The sequence below is a fragment of the Pimephales promelas genome, chromosome 8 (genome assembly GCF_988280905.1).
Source record: "Pimephales promelas chromosome 8, fPimPro1.hap1.1, whole genome shotgun sequence".
Classification (NCBI taxonomy): Eukaryota; Metazoa; Chordata; class Actinopteri; order Cypriniformes; family Leuciscidae; genus Pimephales; species Pimephales promelas.
In genome coordinates, this window is record NC_142776.1 from 10,250,363 (window position 1) to 10,259,898 (window position 9,536).

Consider the following 9,536-nt stretch of genomic DNA (forward strand, 5'->3'; position numbering starts at 1 on the left):
AAAATTTCGACCCGAAAAAAAAACGACAGTGTTACCCCTTACGTTTTTTTTTTTTTGGGGTGAAAAATTAAGTATCCCCAATCTTCTCAAAACTCTGGATTCTGATAGAGGGCCATGAGACATAGACCTGAGTGCAACAATAGAGGCACTAGACCCTTCCAGAGCTGAGATATCGAAAATCAAAATTTCGACCCGAAAAAAAAACGACAGTGTTACCCCTTACGGTTTTTTTTTGGGCGAAAAATGTAGTATCCCCAATCTTCTCAAAAGTCTGGATTCTGATAGAGTGCCACGAGACTTAGACCTGAGTGCAACAATGGAGGCTCTAGACCCTTCCAGAGCTGAGATATCGAAAATCAAAATTTCGACCCGAAAAAAACAACAACAGTGTTACCCCTTACGGTTTTTTTTTTTTTTGGGCAAAAAATTAAGTATCCCCAATCTTCTCAAAACTCTGGATTCTGATGGAGGGCCATGAGACTTAGACCTGAGTGCAACAATGGAGGCTCTAGACCCTTCCAGAGCTGAGATATCGAAACTCAAAATTTCGTCCCGAAAAAAAAACGACAGTGTTACCCCTTACGTTTTTTTTTTTTTGGGTGAAAAATTAAGTATCCCCAATCTTCTCAAAACTCTGGATTCTGATAGAGGGCCATGAGACTTAAACCTGAGTGCAAAAATTGAGGCTCTAGACCCTTGCAGAGCTGAGTAACGAAATTAAAAATTTCGACCAGAAAAAAAAAATGACAGTGTTACCCCTTACGTTTTTTATTTTTGGGCGAAAAATTTAGTATCCCCAATCTTCTCAAAACTCTGGATTCTGATAGAGGGCCACGAGACTTAGACCTGAGTGTAACAATGGAGGCTCTAGACCCTTCCAGAGCTGAGATATCGAAAATCAAAATTTCGATCCGATAAAAAAACGACAGTGTTACCCCTTACATTTTTTTTTTTGGGCGAACAATTAAGTATCCCCAATCTTCTCAAAACTCTGGATTCTGATGGAGGGCCATGAGACATAGACCTGAGTGCAACAATGGAGGCTCTAGACCATTCCAGAGCTGAGATATCGAAACTCAAAATTTCGACCCGAAAAAAAAAAAACGACAGTGTTACCCCTTACGGTTTTTTTTTTGGGGGTGAAAAATTAAGTATCCCCAATCTTCTCAAAACTCTGGATTCTGATAGAGGGCCATGAGACATAGACCTGAGTGCAACAATGGAGGCACTAGACCCTTCCAGAGCTGAGATATCGAAAATCAAAATTTCGACCCGAAAAAAAACGACAGTGTTACCCCTTACGGTTTTTTTTTGGGGCGAAAAATGTAGTATCCCCAATCTTCTCAAAAGTCTGGATTCTGATAGAGGGCCACGAGACTTAGACCTGAGTGCAACAATGGAGGCTCTAGACCCTTCCAGAGCTGAGATATCGAAAATCAAAATTTCGACCCGAAAAAAACAACAACAACAGTGTTACCCCTTACGGTTTTTTTTTTTTGGGCAAAAAATTAAGTATCCCCAATCTTCTCAAAACTCTGGATTCTGATGAAGGGCCATGAGACTTAGACCTGAGTGCAACAATGGAGGCTCTAGACCCTTCCAGAGCTGAGATATCGAAACTCAAAATTTCGACCCGAAAAAAAAAACGACAGTGTTACCCCTTACGTTTTTTTTTTTTTTTGGGTGAAAAATTAAGTATCCCCAATCTTCTCAAAACTCTGGATTCTGATAGAGGGCCATGAGACTTAAACCTGAGTGCAAAAATTGAGGCTCTAGACCCTTCCAGAGCTGAGATATCGAAAATTAAAATTTCGACCAGAAAAAAAAAACGACAGTGTTACCCCTTACGTTTTTTTTTTTTGAGCGAAAAATTAAGCATCCCCAATCTTCTCAAAACTCTGGATTCTGATAGAGGGCCATGAGACTTAGACCTGAGTGCAAAAATGGAGGCTTTAGACCCTTGCAGAGCTGAGTAACGAAATTTAAAATTTCGACCAGAAAATAAAAACGACAGTGTTACCCCTTACGTTTTTTATTTTTGGGCGAAAAATTTAGTATCCCCAATCTTCTCAAAACTCTGGATTCTGATAGAGGGCCACGAGACTTAGACCTGAGTGTAACAATGGAGGCTCTAGACCCTTCCAGAGCTGAGATATCGAAAATCAAAATTTCGACCCGATAAAAAAACGACAGTGTTACCCCTTACGGTTTTTTTTTTTTGGGCGAAAAATTAAGTATCCCCAATCTTCTCAAAACTCTGGATTCTGATGGAGGGCCATGAGACTTAGACCTGAGTGCAACAATGGAGGCTCTAGACCATTCCAGAGCTGAGATATCGAAACTCAAAATTTCGACCCGAAAAAAAAAAACGACAGTGTTACCCCTTACGTTTTTTTTTGGGGGGGTGAAAAATTAAGTATCCCCAATCTTCTCAAAACTCTGGATTCTGATAGAGGGCCATGAGACATAGACCTGAGTGCAACAATGGAGGCACTAGACCCTTCCAGAGCTGAGATATCGAAAATCAAAATTTCGACCCGAAAAAAAACGACAGTGTTACCCCTTACGGTTTTTTTTTTGGGCGAAAAATGTAGTATCCCCAATCTTCTCAAAAGTCTGGATTCTGATAGAGGGCCACGAGACTTAGACCTGAGTGCAACAATGGAGGCTCTAGACCCTTCCAGAGCTGAGATATCGAAAATCAAAATTTCGACCCGAAAAAAAAAACAACAGTGTTACCCCTTACGTTTTTTTTTTTGGGCGAAAAATTAAGTATCCCCAATCTTCTCAAAACTCTGGATTCTGATAGAGGGCCATGAGACTTAAACCTGAGTGCAAAAATTAAGGGTTTTGGCCCTTCCAGAGCTGAGATATCGAAAATTAAAATTTCGACCAGAAAAAAAAACGACAGTGTTACCCCTTACGTTTTTTTTTTTTAGAGCGAGAAATTAAGTATCCCCAATCTTCTCAAAACTCTGGAGTCTGATAGAGGGCCATGAGACTTATACCTGAGTGCAAAAATGGAGGCTCTAGACCCTTGCAGAGCTGAGTAACGAAATTTAAAATTTCGACCAGAAAAAAAAACCGACAGTGTTACCCCTTACGTTTTTTTTTTTTGGGTGAAAAATTAAGTATCCCCAATCTTCTCAAAACTCTGGATTCTGATAGAGGGCCATGAGACTTAAACCTGAGTGCAAAAATTAAGGGTTTTGGCCCTTCCAGAGCTGAGATATCGAAAATTAAAATTTCGACCGGAAAAAAAAACGACAGTGTTACCCCTTACGTTTTTTTTTTTTGAGCGAGAAATTAAGTATCCCCAATCTTCTCAAAACTCTGGATTCTGATAGAGGGCCATGAGACTTAGAACTGAGTGCAAAAATGGAGGCTCTAGACCCTTGCAGAGCTGAGTAACGAAATTTAAAATTTCGACCAGAAAAAAAAAACGACAGTGTTACCCCTTACGTTTTTTTTTTTTTGGGTGAAAAATTAAGTATCCCCAATCTTCTCAAAACTCTGGATTCTGATAGAGGGCCATGAGACTTAAACCTGAGTGCAAAAATTAAGGGTTTTGGCCCTTCCAGAGCTGAGATATCGAAAATTAAAATTTCGACCAGAAAAAAAAAACGACAGTGTTACCCCTTACGGTTTTTTTTTTGAGCGAGAAATTAAGTATCCCCAATCTTCTCAAAACTCTGGATTCTGATAGAGGGCCATGAGACTTAGACCTGAGTGCAAAAATGGAGGCTCTAGACCCTTGCAGAGCTGAGTAACGAAATTTAAAATTTCGAACAGAAAAAAAAACGACAGTGTTACCCCTTACGGTTTTTTTTGGGTCGAAAAATTAAGTATCCCCAATCTTCTCAAAACTCTGGATTCTGATAGAGGGCCATGATACTTAGACCTGAGTGCAACAATGGAGGCTCTAGACCCTTCCAGAGCTGAGATATCGAAAATCAAAATTTCGACCCGAAAAAAACAACAACAGTGTTACCCCTTACGTTTTTTTTTTTTGGGGCGAAAAATTTAGTATCCCCAATTTTCTCAAAACTCTGGATTCTGATAGAGGGCCATGAGACTTAAACCTGAGTGCAAAAATTAAGGGTTTTGGCCCTTCCAGAGCTGAGATATCGAAAATCAAAATTTCGACCCGAAAAAAAAACAACAGTGTCACCCCTTACGTTTTTTTTTTTTTGGGTGAAAAATTAAGTATCCCCAATCTTCTCAAAACTCTGGATTCTGATAGAGGGCTATGAGACTTAAACCTGAGTGCAAAAATTGAGGCTCTAGACCCTTCCAGAGCTGAGATATCGAAAATTAAAATTTCGACCAGAAAAAAAAACGACAGTGTTACCCCTTACGTTTTAAATTTTTGGGCGAAAAATTTAGTATCCCCAATCTTCTCAAAACTCTGGATTCTGATAGAGGGCCACGAGACTTAGACCCGAGTGCAACAATGGAGGCTCTAGACCCTTCCAGAGCTGAGATATCGAAAATCAAAATTTCGACCCGAAAAAAAAAACAACAGTGTTACCCCTTACGTTTTTTTGGGGGGGCAAAAAATTAAGTATCCCCAATCTTCTCAAAACTCTGGATTCTGATAGAGGGCCATGAGACATAGACCTGAGTGCAACAATGGAGGCACTAGACCTTTCCAGAGCTGAGATATCGAAAATCAAAATTTTGACCCGAAAAAAAACGACAGTGTTACCCCTTACGGGTTTTTTTTTGGGCGAAAAATGTAGTATCCCCAATCTTCTCAAAACTCTGGATTCTGATAGAGGGCCACGAGACTTAGACCCTGAGTGCAACAATGGAGGCTCTAGACCCTTCCAGAGCTGAGATATCGAAAATCAAAATTTCGACCCGAAAAAAACAACAACAGTGTTACCCCTTACGGTTTTTTTTTTGGGTGAAAAATTAAGTATCCCCAATCTTCTCAAAACTCTGGATTCTGATAGAGGGCCATGAGACTTAAACCTGAGTGCAAAAATTGAGGCTCTAGACCCTTCCAGAGCTGAGATATCGAAAATTAAAATTTCGACCAGAAAAAAAAACGACAGTGTTACCCCTTACGTTTTTTTTTTTTTTTGAGCGAAAAATTAAGTATCCCCAATCTTCTCAAAACTTTGGATTCTGATAGAGGGCCATGAGACTTAGACCTGAGTGCAAAAATGGAGGCTCTAGACCCTTCCAGAGCTGAGATATCGAAAATCAAAATTTCGACCCGAAAAAAACAACAACAGTGTTACCCCTTACGGTTTTTTTTTTGGGGCAAAAAATTAAGTATCCCCAATCTTCTCAAAACTCTGGATTCTGATGGAGGGCCATGAGACTTAGACCTGAGTCACCTCCCAAAAGACGACGAATCTTCCTGTGTACATTTGTTTAAATTCTTAATATTCTATAAACTCTCTCAGCATGTGTTTGGCTGTTCGCTACTGATGTTACACCTAAACTCAGGATCAAAGCCTGTGTTGACAGAATACCAAATGTGCCAGTTAATGTATTCCAGTAGCACATTCATTTATAATTTTGAATAAACTCCAAAGCACAATGACTAAGTGTGTATTTTTTATTTTAATTGTTTGTCAGCTCACACAACTGTCTGTCACCATGCCTTGATGAGTATTGATTATTAATAATGTTATTATAATACACTGCGGAGGGTAAAGGTACTTTTATTTAACCCTTTTTAATTTCGTTGAGGTTGTGTTCCCACATCGTTCGCTAGTTTGGATCGCTATAACTTGAATGACTGTCAACTGTTGAATGAAGGAGTATCAAGCATGTCAAGTCGCGCTTTGTTTACTTCCAACCGGAAGTCGCGCCCACTTTTGACGCAAGGCCTCATGGGGCGTAGGAAACTTGTGGATAAAACATACACTGAAAATGGAGAATTAACATCGCAGTCATGTGATTTAGTCAGCTTGATTAACATTATTATAATATATTATTTAACACAGATGTTATTTGCTAATTACATAAACTATAAGCTCAATTCATTAGTATAAATATATATTTAGTATATAAATATATATTTATAAATATATATTTAGTATAACATTTTTAAGTATATATATTTGTATGGTCCTCGAATGTGTTCAAATATTTCACCAGTATCAGCCTTTTCACAATTTGCTTGTCTGTGTTTGCCCAACTTGCATTATTAAGTAAGTCAGTAGGTGGCGACGAATGACTGTCTTTATGAGTGAACAATTTAACTTTAACTTAACAGATTAGTGCCAAAAAAAATTGATTATCTAACCTTAGAAAGAAACAAGTTGCTGAAACCAATATTTAATGCTAATACATAAATTGCTCATTTTCGTCTGGACACAAAAAGATTGCACTGGTGTTTGATTGAAATTCATCTAGGCTATGCAAAATAATCCTTGAAAGATTTCTCATTAAGGCCATTCCTGTTAGGAATATGGATTGTGTATTGTCAACAATAAGCAGAAACATTCTGCATTTGCATCCAAGCGTGGATCATTCATTTCAACATTTATCCTCATTCTCATATTTAAGAATCTGTCATCTTTTATGCTACTGCCAGTGCCCACTGACATACTTTTAAAGCTATTGTTATACCATTTGTATGACCTTTAAACACCCTAAAATGCACACATGTAGGTCTGAGAAATCCAAATTTTCTCGGGGGAGTATGCCCCCGAACCCCCATAACTTCCTCACCTTTGAATGTGTGTGACTGTGTGGTAATGTGGGCTGGTATGGTTACAGTGCCAGGGATGCCAGTCTGCCGCTGCATATAGGCCTGCAATATGCATTATTCTCTGTATCGAATCATGCTATCTTATTCCCCACCCCAGCCCCTGATGTTTCGGGTTCAGCCCCTGATGTTTTTGAAACCTAGAAACGCCCCTGGAAATAGAGGTCCACCTACTTTTCTTAGGGGGGTTCATCAAGGTGGAGTAGCTATAGTTTAATTGTATTAACGACAATTTTGCACTCATTTTATCTACTCCAGTAAAAAAAAAAAGAAAAAAAAATTCTGAAGGACGACCCCACCCACATTTTTTTTGCTTCCGACGCCCCTGTGCAAATCAAGGAACGTGAACCATCTCCTCGTTTGTAACCATGACAGCAGTAAGAAGCCAGTGAGTTGGCATGCAAAACTGTCTGCATACTTTGAAAGTGCGTACTTAAATCACAAAGTTTGTCTCTCCGATTCGTGTTTTTGGTTGTCAGACATGTGTGATCATGGATGAAAAGATTTTTTTTCCCCATTCATCCAGTAAAACATTTGTGAGGCACAGTAATACTGGAATAGAAAATAGGAAACTGTTCCCACAAAGCTGGAAGCATTGTCCAAAATTATCTTGGTATGCTGAAGCATTAGATTTCCATTCAATAGAAATATGCCAAATGTAAAGTTTGTACAGAATGTTATGGGCTCTATGCACGGCGGTATTTCCGGTGAAGGTGTATGCTCGATAACTTCCGCCGATCGTAGAGTGATGACGTCACTTTGTAGGACAACCCGGAAGCTAGCGGCGCATGGGTTCCCTCGGTCGAAAAGCAATGCATTTTCCCCATAGACTTTTGGAAAATCGCAAAAAATAAGATCTGTATTTAAAGGGTTATGACCCTACATGTTTTGTCTAGCAGGATAATCTTTACAAGGTAATCCAAAATGTAGCCTATACAAATTTTTAAAAAACACAATCAGACACAATAAAGTTTAAAAAAACCACAAGCAGGTTATAAATGTGTGTTCTATGTCATAGATCACGTGAAAATATTTAGAGGCTCTCTTCACCACATACCTTATTTCAGGCGATTTAGCAAAAACCCATTCAAAAATTCCATAGGCTTTAGAGCGAGGGAACCGTAATGCTAAAATGCTAACTCACTTCCGCATTTTGGCCTACAGAGTGACGTCGTAACTTCGGCACTCTACCGAGAATTTATATTGAATTTTATACTCCATGGTTATACTAAAGAAACGTTAGCCACAAAAACAGATAAAACAGACACCCCTCGTTGTGTTTATGATTCTTTTTAAAATTATATTAAATAAACATAACTATATATAAAATTACATATAAACGTATGTACGTTTCGTTTCAAAGGGAGGACAGTAAATTTTGAAGACTGCCATTATCCCGTTTTCCTCGGTTTTCCTCCGCTTTAATCTCCACAACCGGAAATGGACGAGCATCCTTGCGTCAAATGCGGAACTTATGCGTGCTATAGCCCATTGGGTTGATTATCAGGGGCTGGGCTGGGCCCCTACCCCTGATAAACAACTTCTAGTTACCATTATACTATACAAACTTTGCAGTTGGTACAATGCAGTTAGACAGGTAACGTTCTTCTGGCATCCACCAAATGGACTCACTCATCAAACTGCCAAACAGAGGAACGTGATTCATCACTCCACAGAACACATTTCCGTTTGCTCCAGAGTGCAGTGGTGGCATGCTTTACACCACTCCACCTGACGCTTGGCATTGTACTTGGTTATGTGAGGCTCACATACAGCTGCTCAGCCATGGAAACCCATTCCATGAAGCCCTGCCCAGTTTTTGTGCTGATATTAATGCCAGTGGAAGTTTGGAACTCTTCAGCTATGGAATTAGTGTTGGCGCCTTTACGCACCATGCGCCTCAGCATTTGATGACCCAGCTCTGTGAATGTGACGTGTTCTTCCGCTTCATGGCTCCTTTAGTTACCGCTATCCCTATACGCTTCCACTTTCCAATAATACCACTTACAGTTGACTATAGCATCATTTCACATATGGACTTATTGCAAAGATGGCATCCTATCACAGTACCATGCTTGAATTCACTGAATTTCAAAACAACCTTTTTCACAAATGTTTGTAAATGCAGACTGCCTACAGTGGCTAGGAGCTTGATTTTATACACTGGTGGTAATGAGTCTGATTGAAACACAGATTTCAAGAATTAAGGAATATACACTCAACACCATACTAATATGGTGTTTGACTCCCTTTCACCTTTAGAACTGCCTTAATTCTACGTGGCATTGATTCAACAAGGTGCTGAAAGCATTCTTTAGAAATGTTGGCCCATATTGGTAGGATAGCATCTTGCAGTTGATGGAGATTTGTGGGATGCACATCCAGGGCACGAAGCTCCCGTTGCACTACATCCCAAAGATGCTCTATTGGGTTGAGATCTGGTGACTGTGGGGGCCATTTTAGTACAGAGAACTCAAGAAACCAATTTGAAATGATTCGAGCTTTGTGACATGGTGCATTATCCTGCTGGTTGTAGCCATCAGAGGATGGGTAGGCCTACATGGTGGCCATAAAGGGATGGACATGGTCAGAAACGATGCTCAGGTAGGCCTTGGCATTTAAATATGCCCAACTGGCACTAAGGGGCCTAAAGTGTCTCAAGAAAACATCCCCCACACCATTACACCACCACCACCAGCCTGCACAGTGATAACAAGGCATGATGGATCCATGTTCTCATTCTGCTTACATACAATTCTGACTCTACTATCTGAATTTCTCAACAATTGAAATTGTAGCCTCTTTT